General features: G+C 36.4%; 1 long non-coding RNA gene, 1 other non-coding gene and 1 pseudogene across 2 annotated transcripts in view; 2 read left to right on the top strand and 1 right to left on the bottom strand.

The window, feature by feature from the left end:
- The window catches only part of LOC144288505 (uncharacterized), a 683266-nt gene that overhangs the window by 630177 nt on the left and 34293 nt on the right, over positions 1–18796 (top strand). The window lies entirely within an intron of this gene.
- Positions 6518–8097, top strand: LOC144288239 (interferon-related developmental regulator 1 pseudogene; annotated as a pseudogene).
- On the bottom strand, positions 12980–13085 carry LOC144289272 (U6 spliceosomal RNA). Its single transcript, XR_013357247.1, has one exon. It is a non-coding gene; the product is annotated as a U6 spliceosomal RNA (small nuclear RNA).

Below are 18796 nucleotides of genomic sequence, written 5' to 3' on the forward strand. Positions count from 1 at the left end.
AATTTGAAGTATTTCAGGACAGTGATTTCAGCAAATAGTGACATAGTCAATAACAAAACATCTGGGTTAATAGCGTCGGGCTAAAGATGATTTATCTATACAAGACTCTTTCATTTTTATTTTTTACATATTAGTAATGTAAAAATTTTATTCAAATTTTGAATATTGTTATTGTTTTGTTAGCTGTTTTAGTCTGATAAGTTTTCAGAATTCTTAAGTATATTCTTATTAAACTAAATGGCAAAACTTTTCATGTATGAATATGCATTTCTAATTTTAATAGTCAATGAGGAAGTAAAATGCAATGAACAGAAATTTACATTACAGCTAATGAAGTCAAAACAACATAAAAGTATTTTCCTTATAATTTCATTTTAAGGCAAAATTTTAATTATACATAGGTACTTTTCTAGTTTTTTGTTTTCCTATTCTTCTTCCACCTACTTTATTCACATTTTAGTAATATATTTTGATCATTAATTCCATATGAATACTACGGGGTGAGGGAGAGAAAAGAGAAAAGAAGAGAGAGAAATAATTTTTATACATACATTCAGATGTTTATTTTTAAAGTCTAAATTGAACTTTATAAACTAAAGGATTCATAATCCATTAAATATATGAACCATAGTTGAATACAGTATTTTCTTTGCAATACTGGACATATGTACCTTGCTTTATCTTGGTTTAAGCAAACCATGTGTATAAAAATTTAAAGACATAAATTACTGATGAATATCTATGCTCTGAAAGGATCCTCCATTTTATAAAAAAAGGTCCTGTTCCTTTAAATTTTCTTCATCATTTAAAAAATTTGGATACAGGGGCTCAGTTGGTTAAGCGGCCAATTCTTGATTTTAGCTCAGGTCACAATCTCAGGGTCCTGAGATGGAGCCTCATGCCAGGCTCTGTGCTCAGAGGGAGTCTACTTGAAGATTCTCTCTTTCTCCCTCTCCCTCTGCCCCTCCCCCGACTCTCTCTTTCTCAAATAAATTAATTAATTAAAAAAAAAAGTTTGGGTATATGCAACTAGGAGATACATATATATATGCTTAAAATATCCATTGGTCTAAAAACAACACTGTATATCTAAAATAACTTGTTTACATTTATAAATCTTGTGAAGCTACTTTTGGCTAGTTCGATGGGAAGGAAATCTCACCATCTTCTTTCATCTCCCCCAAATGACTTTTTAGAACATTCTTTTTTGTAGTTTGCTCCATCATTAATTTAAAAAGAAATAGAATCGTGTTGACCATGGACTATTTATCCTCTCAGTATTATTTTAATATTTTCAATATTGAAAATTCTAGGAGCATTACATTTATTTTTTTCAAAGAGGTAAAAGCGAAGAGAGGTAAGTAACTTCCTCACGACCAAGCAATAATACCTTTAGGATGTGGGAACTATGAACATTTAATAAAAATTGCAAATAACTCTAAGCTCAATCTAATTCTTCCTGTTCTCTTTTCTGTTTTTGTCTCTCTTTTGTGATGGGAATGAAGCTTTCTGTAATTGTGACTTTTGTGGCTTGAGTAGCTGTGGCCTATCTACCACATTGAGCACATAGCCTCTGCTTATCAGCACCACTTGTTAGCTCTCTTCTTTGGCGAATGGGTTCTATAGCTTAGTAAAAGTGGGTTTAGTAAATAAAAATATTTATTTACTATATTTTAGTAAATAAAAATGTTTATTTCCACTTATTTAAAAAAATAAGTGGAACTGTGTTAAATGAGAGAACTATATTTAGATATTTTACATTTAGCTTTAACTTGCATATTGCCTCATTCCTCTCACTGAAATTCTGAAACCATTTGTCTATTAATAAGTGATGGGCTCTTTCAGGCATGGGGAAAAGATTTATTCTTTACTGGATATGTTTCAGTCCCTGAGTTACTTGTCTTCACTTTGCCAATTTGCTGTTAGACCCAACTGTTATGAGCCGAATTGTCTCCTATTCCTACCTCCTCAAAACTATATGTCAACATTCTAACCCCCAGTACCTCAGAATTGGGATGATTGTATTTGGAGAGAGGGCTTTGAAAGAGATGTTAAATTAAAATATGCAGTAGAGTAGGTCCTAATCCAGGTTGACTAAGATTAGGACATAGAGACACCAAAGGTGCTTGTTGCCAGAGGGGCAACTTTTAGGTGAAGAGTCAGCAAAGCACTGTCATCTCCTAGCCAGGGAGAGAGCCCTGGAACAGATCCAACCCTTACGGGCCTCAGAGGAAACCAACCCTCTTGGCACCTTGATCTTGGACTTCCAGGTTCCATAACTGTGAGAAAAATAAATGTCTGTTGCTTAAGCCGTGCAGTCTGTGGTATTTTGTTACAGCAACCTTACCAAACTAATATACCAGCGATAACCTAAAGCAACTTTTTCTCCCTCGCTAGTTGTTTATTTGTGATGGCAGGAAGAAAAGCACTGAGAATGGGAGTATGTGAAATGAAAATGGGGTCTGTTAGTGGAATTGGCTTGAAAGGAGGCTTGAGGTCAGCAGCCAGTGTGTGGCAAACTTAGGAAGGTATTAGCTAATGTCTAAGGTTTTGACTTGATGATTATGTGTTGTGACTATAACTATTTGTAATGCTGGAACTTATATACATTTTCTCTTTTTCTCTTTATGGACAGATATCATCCATTAATTGCCACTTATGGAAGAGGGAAGAACGTTGAGCAGATATCTAACTCTGAAGATACAACCTCCAGCTCTACATTTGATACAGAAGAACTGCAGGGACGGTAAGAAGATACAAAATTGAACAAGTAGTTTTAATGTTTTTTATTTGTTTGCTTTTTAGGAAGGGACACAGTTTTCTCAAATAATATTTAAATTTGAAATAGAAATTTTTCTCCTATTTGAAATGCTAACTAGTCTTAAGAACTGTTCTTAAGAAAATTTGTATTTAAAATATTCTGACACTGTGTTGACTGAAAATGTAGAGATACTGAATGATTAAGATAATTTTTATCCATAGTCTAGTTGTAAAAAAATAAAATGTGACTAGTTATAATAGTAATGACTCATTATAAAAACAAATTTTAACAGTAAATATAAAGCTATTAGTAAATTTTTAATTTTAGTCTAAAAACATTTCAGATAAGTACATTTGATGATTATTAATATAATATATACTTAATCATTATATAAAACTTAAACTTAGTTGCAATTTGTTAATTAAAAATACCATGCACCTATTAGAATAATTTTTGGTATTTATTTTTTTAAAAATACCATATAGTTATTTAGGTCTGTAAAACATAGCTTTTTCTTTTTGGGGGGGGGGGTGCGGATATGTCTTACATTAACCTTTTTTCATTGGATGACATAAAAATTATTACAGTTATTCTCTGTGAATATACCAGCACCCACACTCCCCCCACACCCTTCAATTATAGTGTAAAAAAGAAGAGAAAGAAAACTTAAGGAAGAGAGGGAACCTGATGGCAATAGATCATATATGACTGTCACAACTATTCAAACACTCTCCATCCCCTCAAATCTATCGTTATGATCCTTAGAACAGTGCTTGGTTCTATGGCCTTTAGGTAAGTGAATTTAAGAGAGAATTTGCCTGAGTTTTCCTTTATAACTTAAGCTTACACACTCAAGAAATTTTGTTTTTTGCACTCTTGTTATTCGTCTTTATATGCTCCTCTCTCTATATGCTCTCATCTCTATAATGTTCATGTCCTATAAGCATAAAGAATTTCTGGGATTTATACTTCACTTCTTCGGGGAAAAAAAAGCAGTAGAAACTTAAAACTACCTCTTTCATATTTTGAGTATCTCCTGAGGCTAAACAAATCAAAAATACCCCCAATCCTTTCACCCATGGCCATACATGTTGCAGCTTCTAGTGAAATATTTATTTTTGTATATTTTGAAGCATAATAGAAATATTAGGTCAAGAAAATTGTCAAAACACATTGCAAAAGATGGTCAATGTTAAAGGCTGTGTTTTTGTCAGATTCCAAGGGGATCATTTAATTATTCATTTTTTTTAAATGACCATAAAATGTAGAAATATCAATGCTAAATTATAATTGTTTTGTAGCTGAGGCATAGAATTTAAGAAATATACTTAGACATAAAAATATTTGAACATAAATGAAGACATTACAAATATTACTTGTTTTCTAGTCATGTAACCTCATTTCTACAAGTACTTTGCTGCTGCCTACATAGTAAGAAAAATTGAGTATTATAGAAAAGAAAAAAGGAACTAAGAAAATGTATCACTCAGAGTCTCATATCACCCAAGCAAAACATACATTAAATTCCTGGCATGTTTTTGTAATCTTTTAAAATCTGCTTAACTTTTTTCTTTTCCTCAAAGGGAATTTACAATTTTGCATTTTTCTTTTTAAAAACATAATACAGATAGTTTTCACTGTGCTCCTTGCCATACCTTGACCACGTCTAGCATGGTCTAGCTTCGGGACTATTCCCTGGAAGACTCTTCCTTTGGTTGTCTCCTGTCTCCCCTCATATGACACACCAGTGAAGCCTTCTCTGGCTGCCCTGCCATCCTGTCCCTTATGATGCTTTATTGTCTATTCCTCCCCTCCTTGCCTTTTGAATAAGAAGATCCATGAGATTGAACTTTTTGTTCATAGTTAAATCCTCATTGCTTGTAAAATGTCTGATGATACTAAATACTCAATTGCCAAATACGGACATAACTGATTTTACTGCACTTTGCTTCATTGTACTTTGAAGATATTGCTTTTTTCTTTTTTTCACAAATTGAAGGTTTGTGATAACTCTACGTCAAGCAAGCTTATTGGCACCATTTTCCCCACAGCATTTGCTCACTCCATGTCTCTGTATCACATTTTGGCAATTCTCTGAATATTTACAATTTTTTTCATTATTATATTTGTTATGGTGATGTGATCAATGATCTTCGATGTTGTATTATAATTATCTTGTGGGGCCAAGAACCATACCCATGTAGACAACAAGCTTAATCGATATAAGTGTATGTTCTGACTACTGACAACCTGCTGTTCCCCTTTTCTCTCCCTCTCCTCAGGCCTCTTTATTCCCTAAGACACAACAGTTGTGACATTAAGATGATTAATAACTGTACAATGGACTCTAAATATTCAAGTAAAAGGAAGAGTCTTAAGTCTTTCACTTTAAGTCAAACACTAGAAATGATTATGCTTATGAGGAAGGCATGTTATCAGCTGAGGTAGGCCAAAAACTAGGTCTCTCGTGCTAAAAAGTTAATCAAGTTGTGAAGGCAAAGGAAAAGTTCTGGAAGAAAAATTAAATGTGCTACTCTGGTGAACATATGAATGATAAGGAGCAGAACAGCCTTATTGCTGATGTGGAGACAGTTTTGGTAGTCTGAATAGAAGATCACACACACCACATCCCTTTAAATCAAAGCCTAATCCAGAGCAAGTCTCTAACTCTCTTCAATTCTATAAAGGCTGAGAGAAGGGAGGAAGCCTCAGAAGGTAAGTTTGAAGCTAGCAGAGATTGGCATAAGGCTTAAAGAAAAAAACATAATCTTTATAACATAAAAGTGCAAAATGAAGCAGCGGGTGCTGATATAGGAGCTCCAGCAAGTTATCCAGAAGATCTAGCTAATGATAATAATAGTTAAGATAATTAGAGGATCCCTGGTGGCTCAGCTGTTCAGCACCTGCCTTCAGCCCAGGGCATGACCCTGGAGTCCCAGGATCGAGTCCCACATCGGGCTCCCTGCATGAAGCCTGCTTCTCCCTCTGCCTGTGTCTCTGCTTCTCTCTCTCTCTCTCTCTCTCTCTCTCTCTCTTTCTCTCTCCGTGTCTCTCATGAATAAATAAATAAAATCTTTAAAAAAAAAGATAATTAATGAGGGTGGCTACACTAAACAATAGCTTCTCAATGTAGACAAAATAGTCTTATCCTGGAAGAAGATGGCCATCTGGGATTTCCATAGCTAGAGAGGAGAAGTCAATGTCTTAGCTTCAAAGCTTCAAAAGATAGGCTGACTCTCTTGTTAGGGCTAACGCTGGTAACTTTAGGAGGAAGCCATTGCTCATTTACCATTCCAAAAATTGTAGGGCCCCTAAGAATAATGCTGTATCTACTCAGCCCGTGCTCGGTACATGGAACAACAAAGCCTAAATGACAGAACATCTCTTTGCAATGTGGTTCACAAGAAAATTTTAAGACCACTGTTGACACTGACTACTGAGGCAGAAAGATTCCTTTTAAGATAGATTGACTGCTCATTGACGATGCACCTGGTCACCCAAGAGCTCTGGTGGAAATGTGTAAGGAGATTAAGGCCTACTTTCTTTTTTTTTTTTTTTAATTTTAGTTATTTATTCATGAGAGACACACAGAAAGAGGCAGAGACAGAGGCAGAGGGAGAAGCAGGCTCCATGCCAGGAGCCCGATGTGGGACTCGATCCCGGGTCTTCAGGATCACGCCCTGGGCCAAAGGCAGACACTCAACCTCTGAGCCACCCAGACTTCCCTAATGCCTACTTTCATGCTAACAACATCCACTCTGCAGCCCACGGATCAAGGAGTAATCTTGACTTTCAAGTCTTATTATTTAAGAAATATGATTGTTTTTGTACCATTTTGTAAGGCCCAAGCTGCCATTGATAGTGATTCATCTAATGGATCTGAGCAAAGTAAATTGAAACCCTTCCTGAAAAGATTCACCATTTTAGATGCCATTAAAAACGTTCACAATTCATGGGAAGAGGTCAAAATATCAACATTAACAGAAGTTTGGAAGTAGTTGATTCCAACCCTCGTGGATGACTTGGGGGAGAAGGAAGAAAGGAAGTAACTGCAGATATGGTGGAAATAGAACTAGAATGAGAAGTGGGGCCTGAAGATATGACTGGCAGCAATCTCATGATAATATTTTAATAGATGAGTTGTTGCTTCATATGGTTGAACCCCTCTATGTGGCAAATTTCATCGCTGTTGTCCTATTTTAAGAAATTGCCATGGTCACCCTATCCTTCAACAACCACTACCCTAGTCAGTCAGGAGCCTTCAACATTAAGGCAAGACCCTCCACCAGCCAAAAGAATGTACTTGCTGAAATCCCAGATGATGGTTTTCATTTTTTTAGCAAGAATGTATTTTTATTTATGTACATTATAATTTTAGATGCAATGCTATTGCACACTTAGTAGACTACAGTACAGTGTAAACCAAACTTTTATACTGAGAAACTAAAAAAATTCATTGAGTTTATTACCGAGTAGAGAATAAATTGCCCAGAAACTAAACATGAAGAGAGCAGAGTTCAGCTCGCTTCTTGCGTGGACATTATTATTGACCATATGCCCAATCAATGAAGTGAAGAAAAAGCTCTAGATGCATTTCCATAAACTTCCAAGCCTCCTCTCTTCTGATGATGTCAACATGAGAATAGCTGCTGGTGAATCTTTGGGACTTATGTTTGAATTGGCCAGAGGGATGGAGAGTGACTTTTTTTTATGAAGACATGGAATCTTTGACTCAGATGCTTAGGGCTTTGGCTACAGATGGAAGTAAGCACCGTGCCAAAGTGGACAAGAGAAAGCAGCGGTCAGTGTTCAGAGACATCCTGAGGGCAGTGGAGGAACGGGATTTTCCAACAGAAACTGTTAAATTTGATCCTGAACGAATGTATATTGATTGCTGGGTCAAAAAACACACCTATGACACCTTTAAGGAAGTTCTTGGATCAGGGATGCAGTATCAATGAATTCCTTCGTAATGTATTTGAGCTTGGACCCCCCGTGATGCTTGATGCTGCAACACTTAAAACAATGAAGATCTCTTGTTTTGAAAGGCACCTGTATAACTCTGCAGCCTTCAAAGCTCGAACAAAAGCTCGAAGCAAATGTCGAGATAAGAGAGCAGATGTTGGAGAATTCTTCTAGATTTTCAGCACTTAACGACCACTTTCTAATATATATATATTTTAATTTCTAATGTATTTAAACTAGAGACAGTTTTTATCTTGGGTCAACATAGATAGCTTTTGTAGCAGGGGTTATATTATAATTTAATGTACAATATTGCAAATGGTGAGTTCTGATTATTAAATATTCTCTGTAAATCATAAAACATAAATAAAGTGTAAAAATTATTTTATAATGAGAAACTAAAAAAATTTTTATACTGAGAAACTAAAAAAATTCATTGAGTTTATTACCAAGTAGAGATAAATTGCCCAGAAACTCAACATGAAGAGAGCAAGGTTCAGACCATCATAACTTTCTCTGTTAGCAAGGACTCAATAAGCCCCTGAAAGCAAAGGGGATTGTCTCCATGGAATTTGCACCCAGTTGAAATTGGGATCTGTAGTGGTAGGTGATGTAAATAAATCTTGTTGAGTGATCTAAGAAACCTGTGGAAATAAAGATAATCCAAATGGGGATAAATAGAAGCAGTTCAGAGATTGTTGCAAGGGAGTCAGCCATTATCACTTACATTCGACAGAGACTCCCAAGGAAAGCAGGAAAGTGGAAAAGCTCTAATATTCAAAAAGATGGAAGACTTCATCCTTGAAGTCCGCGGATAGTTGGCATGGGGAAGCTAGAGATTGGTTAATTAGAAGTGTTGCATCTTATGCGATTAATTTGAGGAGCATATTTGCCTTTCTCTGGCTTGTGCTGAGTTGGAAGTAGAAGAAGGGAGGAATGAAATATTGGGAAATTGACAGTCACTGACAAGGTTTTGGTCAAAACCTTCACTCACTGAATTCTGGGCTGATTGCAGAGATTATGGGTCAGAGTTCTTTTTTCATATATGATCTGGCTACTGTCCATTTGTGTATTCACTTTTTCACAAATATTCTAATATCAATTTCTTTATCTCCTGACTTCTAAGTCTTGACAAAATGTTAGTACTTGATCAACAAGTTATTATTAAGATTTCAAAATAATTTTTCTGCCCTGTATAATCATTATAAGAGAAAAATTTGTCAACTTCTGCACTTCTTGTATATATTTAGGATTTCCACTGATGTTTTAAGTAGCAGAGTGGAAAATACATAGCAGACTCAAATTCCTACCTAGCCACTTAGAAGCAGAAGAATGCTCAAGCTTCTTAACTATAGCCTTGGCTCCTTTAATGTAATATAAAGATGATATGCTAATCGCTTCCCAAGATTGTTCTCATGAGGCAGATCTTTTCTCCTTTATGCCACATTTATACTACTGCAGCATCCTTGGAATCATGTATCTTTGATATAAATTGTATTGATTGGCTATATGACACTCTAATTCACTCAGACATTCCCTTACTGTGAGGTCTTACATTTTTTTTTTCTCATTTTCCCCCCACTATTAAAGACTGAAAATCTTGTTTTGCTATCCATGTTTTCTTCTTTGGAATTAATGTCCTTTGGATACAGAGTTCTATAATTGAGATTACTAGTTCACAACATATGAAAGTATGTTTCATAAAATACACCGCCAATATTTCCCCCAGTGTCTTCTAGTGTTTTAAGATCCACTTGAATCAAAAGTTGACTGAAAAAAAAAAAAAAGATGACTCTATGAAAAAAATGAAAGACCAGAAACCATAAATGACCAAAACCACTTTCTTATTTGACCATCTCATTATATTTTATAAGAGGGGGAAAAGAGAAACACACTAAATAGATTTATATGAATAAGATTTATTTTGAATAATAAAATTTAAAATGGAAGTCCTTAATGTGAAACCATTTTGCATGTAATTAAGCTAGGTACAAAAGTAGCAGGTTGATGATGTTAACAATTCTTTAAGGCTGTATGAGGAGGAATTTCTTTAAATCTTGTCAGTGTCATTTATTTTTTATTTTAAATTTACTCATGAGAGACACAGAGAGAGAGGCAGAGACACAGGCAGAGGGAGAAGGGGCTCCCTGTAGGGACCCGATGCAGGACTTGATCCCAGGACCCTGAGATCACAACCTGAGCCAAAGGCAGGTGCTCAACCGCTGAGCCACCCAGGCGTCCTTATTCAGATGCTTCTTATCCTCAGAATTGTATGCACTATAGGTTTGGACGAATATATAAGGAAATGCATCCACCACTACAGTATCCTACAGATGAGTTCCATTGCCATGAAAACCATCTGTGTTCTCCTATTCCTTCCACCCTCCCTCCAGTCCTTGACAACCTCTTTTTACTGTTTCCGCAGTTTTGCCTTTGCCAGAATGACATCTAGCTGGAATCGTACAGTATGTAGCCTTTTCACATTGGCTTCTTTCACTTAGTAATGTGCATTTCAGTTTCTTCCATGTCTTTTCATGGTTAATAGCGCATTTCTTTTTAGCACTGAACAATATTCTGTGTGGACGTACCACAGTATCCATTTACCTACTGAAGGACATCTTGGTTGCTCCCAAGTTTTGGCATTTACGGATAAAGCTGCTATAAATGTTCATGTGCAAGATTTTTCATGGACATAAGTTTTCAACTCCTTTACATAAATACCAAGGAGTGTGATTACTGGGTTATATGGTAAGAGTATGTTTAGTTTTGTAAGAAGCTGATAAACTGTCATCCGGAGTGGCTATGCTGCTCTGCCTTCCCACGGGCAATAAATGAGAATTTCTTTTGCTCCACATCCTCACCTGCGTTTGATCTTGTCAGTGTTCTGGGTTTGGTTCTAATAGGTGCTGATCTCTTTATTGTTTTCATCAACATACTTTAGATAGGTAGATAGATAGGTATAAACTATATGCTTTCCTAAGGCATCTAAGAAAAACTCTTGGAGTGGAGAGGTGCTCCATGTTGTCGAACCAAGACTTATTTATCTAAAATGCGTAAACTTTTCTCTTAGTATTTTAGCAATTTCCTGTAGACCAAATCAAAGTATCAGGGTTTAAAAAATTAGAAGTATTCTTGATGCTATTCTGGTAGACTTTTATGATGATATTAAGAAAAGTTTTGAAAAAAGATTAAGAGATCTATACATTTCCACTAATTTTTTTTTTAATGACAGCAGAGTAGATGGACAAATGAATGGAATAGAATAGGAAGTTTAGAAACACATCCAAATATATATGAGAATCAGTATTGAATCATGATGAAAATCCAAATTAGTAGGGAAAGCTCAATTGTCCGTAAGTGCTGGCCCCGATCTTTAGTAGTGAACCATGCCTGGACTCTTAGAGTATGGTTCTTTTAGGGTACAACGAAGTGTTCAGGTATTGTTTCCAAAGCATTCATTTATTTCAGTCAGAACTTTATGTGGAGCTCAGATCATCACCCAGACCTTCATGCTAGATTCCCTTTGGACACCTTTGTTCTTCTTGCTAAGAAATCAGGGCTGTGACTAGGATGAAGGAATTACAACACTTAGGGTGCAAATCCAAGGAGTGCTAATAGGGCCCAGCTGAAGTGATCAGATTCAGATAGTATTGCAAAAAGGCATCAGTCTCTTTCTTTTCTCCTAGATGGTCTCCCAAGACTGAAAATTCCTGTGTCATTTTCCTCCAGGGCAGCGGGGGACTACTACTTCCCTTAGGTCCCCACTACTAAGGTCAGCTACTCAAGTTCTGAGTTTGATAAGTATTAAAAAACCCCAGGTGGCTTCTTGTATCTGTACCTGTTTCAGGAGAGGCTGTCATAATTTTCAAGGTTCAACAGGATTCTCTGAATCTAGAGGACCTAAATCTCTTAGGGAAGGTTCATTCAAACCCACACATGTATCACAATCCAAGAATAAAAGGTGGTTTCCACCTTCCCAAACAATTGGGAGGATCGACCTGGAGATTGAGCATTATTCTCCCAAAGATCACCTGGTTTGGAATGTGAATGGACAGAGTGGGAATAGTTTTCCACATCAGTCTTGACTTCTGTTAGCTGTCTTCCATTAGCATGATGGCCACTGTTAACAGAGACCCTAAAGTTTCTTATATGCAATCACAAATCTATTATCTAATGGCTTATAATATATGTAATTCTAGTTACAAGCAATGTAGTAGTGGAGTGCAATTTGAGAAATGATAAACCAAAGCAATAAGCCATCTAATAAGTAATATTAGGATTTAAACCCTTGTGAAAATCTCACAAAAATATTTGTATATGTTATGTCATTAAATCCCTACGACAACACTTGGGAGTTAGGAAGGTCAGGCAAAAGTCACATCTTACAAAAGCCGAAGAGAAAATACTTGACCAAGAAAAAATAGCTATGTGCCTAGACTAATCTTCAGGACTTCAGGATCTTTCCACCATATCATGTCACCCTGGTTGATTTAATGAAATGTACTGCCCTCAATTCAGGACCACTTGATGACAATTTTTCACTTAAATGCTAATATAAAGCTAGTGTAGCTCAGAAATTTGAAGTCTATAGAAATTATATGCCAATTTTATATACTTATTATTAATAGTTATGAGCTTCTGTCCTGTTATGAGAAATATGAGTGTTATGTATTATGGTTGGTACATTATATCAGTATTAAAATAGCAATGTTATTTATGACATTTTTTCCTATGTGAAAATATCCCATGTGATATCCCAGAAAAAAATAATAAAGAAGACCCAAATATTTATTTCAAACATAGCTATCAGTGAAACTTCTGATTGTTGGTTCTGCCAAAGATCTAGAAAGTAAGATTATAAAAGTTTTCATAATAAAAGAGCTATTTAAAAATCAATATGTAAATTTCATTTGCTTAAAATTCTACAATTTATGATTATGTAAGATGTTCATTGTGAGATTCTGAAATAACAACGTCCGAAGAGAAATTTAGTTTCAGAAGTTCATTAAATCCATATGGTGTCTTTGTATGAATTAGCAAATAAGTAAGTGTTATTTGTTTCTATGTAATTACAAACAGTGGATTTGTTATAAAATGGGTTTGTTATTTTTAAAACAAATTCTTATAATAAATGATATCAATTTATTCATAATAAAAGCATCTGTCTATTTAAACTGAAACTGTAAACAAACACAAAGCAATATGAACTTCAATAAAAAAATGTCAGGATATGAGTATGTGTGTATATATATATATGAAATGCTTCACTTCACGAATTTGCGTGTCATCTTTGCACAGGGGCAAAGCTAATCTCTCCATGTCATTCCAATTTTAGTATATGTGCTGCCAAAGCGAGCACTGTCAGGTTACATTTTTAATTTATCTTAAGTTGGAAAAGCAATTCCATATTGAGAATCACAAGTTCTTTTGTATATTGTTACATCAACAATCTATTAACCTTTCTCTTTCATAAATTGGAGAGAATGAGTTGTTTTCATTAGAACAAAATATATGTCTTCCATTTGTTGGCTAATTGTCTTAATCCTTGGTTTGGTTTCTGTGTCCTCAGATGGCTGAATGAGCTACTAGCTAGATCTCTGGTCTCTTATGGGGCCACTCACTATTCCCATTCATGAGGGTTTCTGTGACTTGATTACCCCCTAAGGGCCCTAACTCCAAATGCCATCACATTGGAATTAGGGACTCAACCTGTCAATTTTGGGGGAGGGGCATGAACATTTAGTTCACAACATTTATTAATGTTGTTAGAAAAAGATATTTTATTACCAGTAGTTAGATTTGTATTTGTTTTTTTTTTAATTTTTATTTATTTATTTATTTATTTATTTATTTATTTATTTATTTATTTATGATAGTCACAGAGAGAGAGAGAGAGAGAGAGAGGCAGAGACATAGGCAGAGGGAGAAGCAGGCTCCATGCACCGGGAGCCCAATGTAGGATTCGATCCCGGGTCTCCAGGATCGCGCCCTGGGCCAAAGGCAGGCGCCAAACCGCTGCGCCACCCAGGGATCCCCTAGATTTGTATTTGTAGAATAAATATACAAAACATCCCATCTCTGGACTTGAAGTTTTAACAGAAGTACGAAAATATGTCAAGGAACAAAATTACTGCAATGAAAATTGTACCCTTAGGTGTGGTGACTTGTTCAGTGCAGACCTAAACAACTGTATGAAGCCATCCTAGTTTAGTCTAAATTGGTAGGCATTCTATGAATCTATGACCTATGTCAGAAGGTCAAACATGAAACAGATGTAGTTCTAATCTTCCAGGTAGTCACTATAGAGCAGAATTAATTTCTATAGCTTTTTGAGAATCTTTTCTAAGGAAAACATTGTTTTCCTTCATTCACTTACTCAACAAATAATTGTCCTAAAGGTGTGGTAGTATGTCTCTAATATTGGGGAAGGAAAAGTATTTTTCCTACCTCAATATACATTAAAAATTACTGGCTTTGTGTGTTTCCATATGCTTTTGAGAGTAATATCTATATCGTCTTACTTTGATCTTTATATTCAATTTTCTCAGCTGCTAAGTCATGCAGCTGACCGCCTGAATGGGTAAAAAATGAAAATGCCAAGTTAATGGAAAAGGTCTTTCTTGTCCTTTGGTGTAGGGCCTGTTGTAAGAAAATGACATCGCACAACACTAACTCTTTGGACCATCCTGTTATGCAAAAGTTGAGTCTCCAGCACTGAAGGACAGAATCTCAAGAGGTCACCTTAAAAAACTAGAATCACCGACTCTTCCACGACCATCTCTTTACTGGGAAAATATATGTGCAGAAGGGATCTTCTTGAGGGATGATCTGAAAACAGCCCGTACCACACCATATGGCTTGCTTTCTACTAGTTTCTCTGTCATGAAAAGTACTTTGTTTTAAATGACACAGTTTTGGCTTACATGGTATGAACAAGAATCCTCCCAGTAGAGACAGGGACACCTAATGTCACCCTCTGGCAGCTTGGCTGTGTTGATGAAATTGTTATTTACATATCTGGCAGGTTCCACTCTGGAAAAGTTCCACAACCTGCTCAATGGCTGATCTATCTATCTATCTATCTATCTATCTATCTATCTATCTATCTATCTATCTATATCTATTTTTTTTTAAGAAGGCTCCACGTCCAGCATGGAACCCAGTGTGGGGCTCAACTCATGACTCTGAAATCAAGACCTGCCTGAGCTGAGGTAAAGAGTTGACTTAACCAACTGAGCCATCCAGGTGCCCCCAAATGGTTGATCTTAAACTTACTGAGTAGAACCTCCACGTAGTCTAGAGTAGGTAAGTTCTTAGCATTGGACTTTTCCATTTATTCTTCCAAGGAATAGCCCATGTTTGCAGGACTCTCTTCACAGGGTACATAAAATGCCTAGGACTAAATGAGTTTATTGCCATCTCTCTGAGAAGAGGGAGCAAATACACTTGTCTCTTTTGTACTCATCTCCCCTGGCCACTGTAACATTTTTGCAAGGATCATTGTCTCTTACCTGATTTTTAATGTGACAAATCAGTGCCTCTAGACCTTATGATGGGTTCCTCCTGCTGAACTGAACAGTCTCTACCAACGTTCCCTCCTTGAACTGAAGAATCAGCTAAGTAGGTATGCCGTCTCCTTACTGCCCCTAATGGAAGAGGTCTAGAGAAATCGTGCTATTCAAATCTGTTATTCTCTAGCTGTAATACCAATTCTGCTCATAATGCTATTTCTGTTGATTTTATTGGGTTAGGCTAGCATTGTAATTCACTTGTATCATATTTTGATAAATCATATCCTCCCTTGCATATGATTTGTGATGGTGGGGAAGATCGTAATGCATCACTTGCCTACCACGAGTATAATTAATACTTACTCTGGAATATTCTCCAGTTGTGTTCCTTAGGGATACTTTGCAGTGAAGCATAAGAGTATTGTACTCATAATATCATTGCATATTTTTTCTATTGCTGATTCAAATTCATTTTTACTTCTTAGCTATGGACGAGAGTTCTGAAGAAGACTCATTAGCAGGTAGGATTTTTATAGATTTTTATAGATCCACTTATTACCTCTTAAATAGGGGAAAGAAGAGAAATGGAATAGACATTTATTCGGAGTTTTATTCTGGGCTAGATAGGACATTATGTGCTTAACACGTGTTCTCTGTGTAACATCATATTAGCTCTGCAAAGTTGGCATGCTATCATTTTATTAATTACAAAATTGATTTAGAGGGCTTGGTTAATTGACCCATGATTCCATAGCTACTCTGTGCTGAACTATAATTCAACTCCAGTTTTGCCAGACTCCAACCCAATCTCCGCCCCCCACCCCCACCCCCTGGTACCTTTGTACCCACAGTATCAAGAGAAGGGATGCAGTTAAGATCCTGGATCTTCAAGAAATGAGATTTAACTGTGTTTCCTTTGGTTTAATATTTTTCTTTCTTTTTCTGAGAAGCCTGATTAGGCCTAGAGTTTATTTGCTCTAATATGTTTGATAGTTAGTGTAGTAACCAAGTTTGTTTTCACCCATCAAGGGTTTGAGGGCAGATCTCAGCTGTGGTCTCAAGACTACAGATTATTAGATTGCTTTCCCTTTTCTCGGATTAAAATCAGCAAGGAACAAGACACTTAGGGTGAAATCCCAGAAAAAAAAAAAAAAAAAAAAAAACAGGTATACTCTTCCACTAGTCCTCTCCCAGTGGAGTTGCAGAGAGCACCTAATTTTCCCAGTGATATTTGATGACACAGGCTAAGTCTTGCCAATCAGAGAAGTTCATTCAAGTCTTAGTGCTCGAGGGTTTTTATCAGGGCTCTGTAAACAATGAATAGATATGTAGATGGGTATGTAGCTCCCACAGGACTAGCCTTCCTTACTGCATCTCCAACCCTCAGAAACTGAACAGAAACTGGCATGGCCCAGGGCTTCAGGCATACAAGAGCTCTCTTATCGGGAAGGATATACCAAAGGCTCAGAGGTTATCCTCCAGAAGATACAAGGTCAAGGCTCAGTCTTTTTTTTTTTTGGTGGGGGGGGGGGGGGTGGAGGTGTGTGCAGGATCTGAGCCTTTACCGTAGAGATAAATCAGTCTACTACTCAAGGAATTCTTACACATCTTGCTCATTCTTGCCTTTGTTGTCTACCAACGTGGAAAGCCTTCTCAACCATTTGTGCAAAGCCTTACTCTCCTTAAGGACCCAGCACAAATCCGTCTCTGTGAATTCTCCTCCGTGCTCCCTAACATCTCTGCACGTAGAAGCATTGGCAAACTCTGCCGTACACTGGGCACATTTATAATATCGCCTTCAAATGTCACTTTACGGGTCATGTCATCTCTCAGTGAAGGTTCTCATATAGTAAATTCTCAGAAAATGAAGTATTATTGATAAATTGCTTAGATTTATTATTCATTCTTTAATGTAGAATTTTATTTGCCCTAAACTATCCTTCCACTCATTACTTATTTTTAATATACAAAATAAAACATGCAAGTTCTTATTCATTCTCAATTTCAGACTTCTAGAATATTTTCATTTCTCATTGATCTTTTCACACTAAAGAGATCTAATCCTTTTAGGACTTCTAATCACTGACTTTAATTGCTTTTCTCTGTACTCTCTCTACCTCTGGCACTTAAAAAAAGTGGTAGTCAAAACTTCACATCACCTTTTGCACAAGGGAAAGATACTCATTTCCAATAAACTTACAGCTCTGTAGAGATTTTACTAATATTTTTCCATCAAAGGGTTTTATCAAGGAATGCTCTTAGTTACTTTTGAGGATTTTTCCTAGGTAACAACAGATAACGTGGAGTCTTTCATTCAGTATTAGAATATATGTTAGCTATTATTAACATTGACACATTACTTTACTCCAGTGTTCTAAGTGTTTATCTTAATCTTCCTAACAACTCACTGAGGGTTGTCTCCCATTTTTGTTGGAGCATCGCAGACATGGAAAGATTCATTTGCTAAAACTACAAGCTGAGTCTGATTCCCTTCATCGCCATGCTACACTGGCCTTGCCAGACTCTAATTTAAAAATTCCTAAAAATCATACCTCCTGCTTTAGTATCTCTGGTCCTTTTCTACATAACTACGGTAAAGTTACCCAAATCAGGTTGAAAGATCTAAACACTTTTTTTTTTTTTTAAGATTTTGTTTATTTATGAAAGACACAGAGAGTATCAGAGACACAGGCAGAGGGAGAAGCAGAATCCATGCAGGGAGCCCGACTCCGGACTCGATCCCGTGACCCCGGGATCATGCCCTGAGCCACAGGCAGATACTCAACCACTGAGCCACGCATTATTTGATATTTATAAAGCCAGTATATAGGGAAAACAAAAACCAGAGGTTTACAGTATAACTGAAAATCACCCTAATGAGAAGAGAGAAGCTTTAGTTGAAAGAACACTGGGGTAGAAATAATAGGGTGGGATTTGGATTCTAGTGTTAGCAGTACTTGACCTGTGCCACTTTTGACAAGTAACACATCTATAAGATAAAAGGATGTTTGAAAAAAGAAACGTGTACAAAAAGGATGGAGTAAAGGGTTATAACAAAAAATCAATAAAGATGTTTAAAATTTTTTAATGCTATACCTAGGATGTGAACGGTGTCTCGCAGAATAGTTCTCAACTCTCTATTCACCAGATAACGCCAGTGGGCAGCGGATGGTATTCTATAACCTAATGAGAGAAAACTGCTGGTGAATTCCTCTTTTGCCTTTATCCTTAGTGTTACACAACCTACACAGACTCTGCAATCTTAAAACAGGAAAAAGGTTGGGAAAATGATTAATGCAAATTATATCCACTTAAAAAGCAGTTCTAGTCCTTTAAATGAATCCAAGCCCTAGAAGTTACATCCCTGAGTACTTAAGGAAATTGACAAAATAACTCATGAGCTTGGACAGTAAGCCTTTGAGTCAAGATGATTTGGTTGAGGTGCTAAGGACAGATACATGCCTCACAAGGACAACCTGTTAGTGTCGTTCCCTGGAATATCCACAGTTGCAAGCGTGGTACGTAGTAGACCTTAATGGCTTTACAAACGTCTCTGACA

This window comes from Canis aureus, chromosome 18 (assembly GCF_053574225.1).
Source record: "Canis aureus isolate CA01 chromosome 18, VMU_Caureus_v.1.0, whole genome shotgun sequence".
Lineage (NCBI taxonomy): Eukaryota > Metazoa > Chordata > Mammalia > Carnivora > Canidae > Canis > Canis aureus.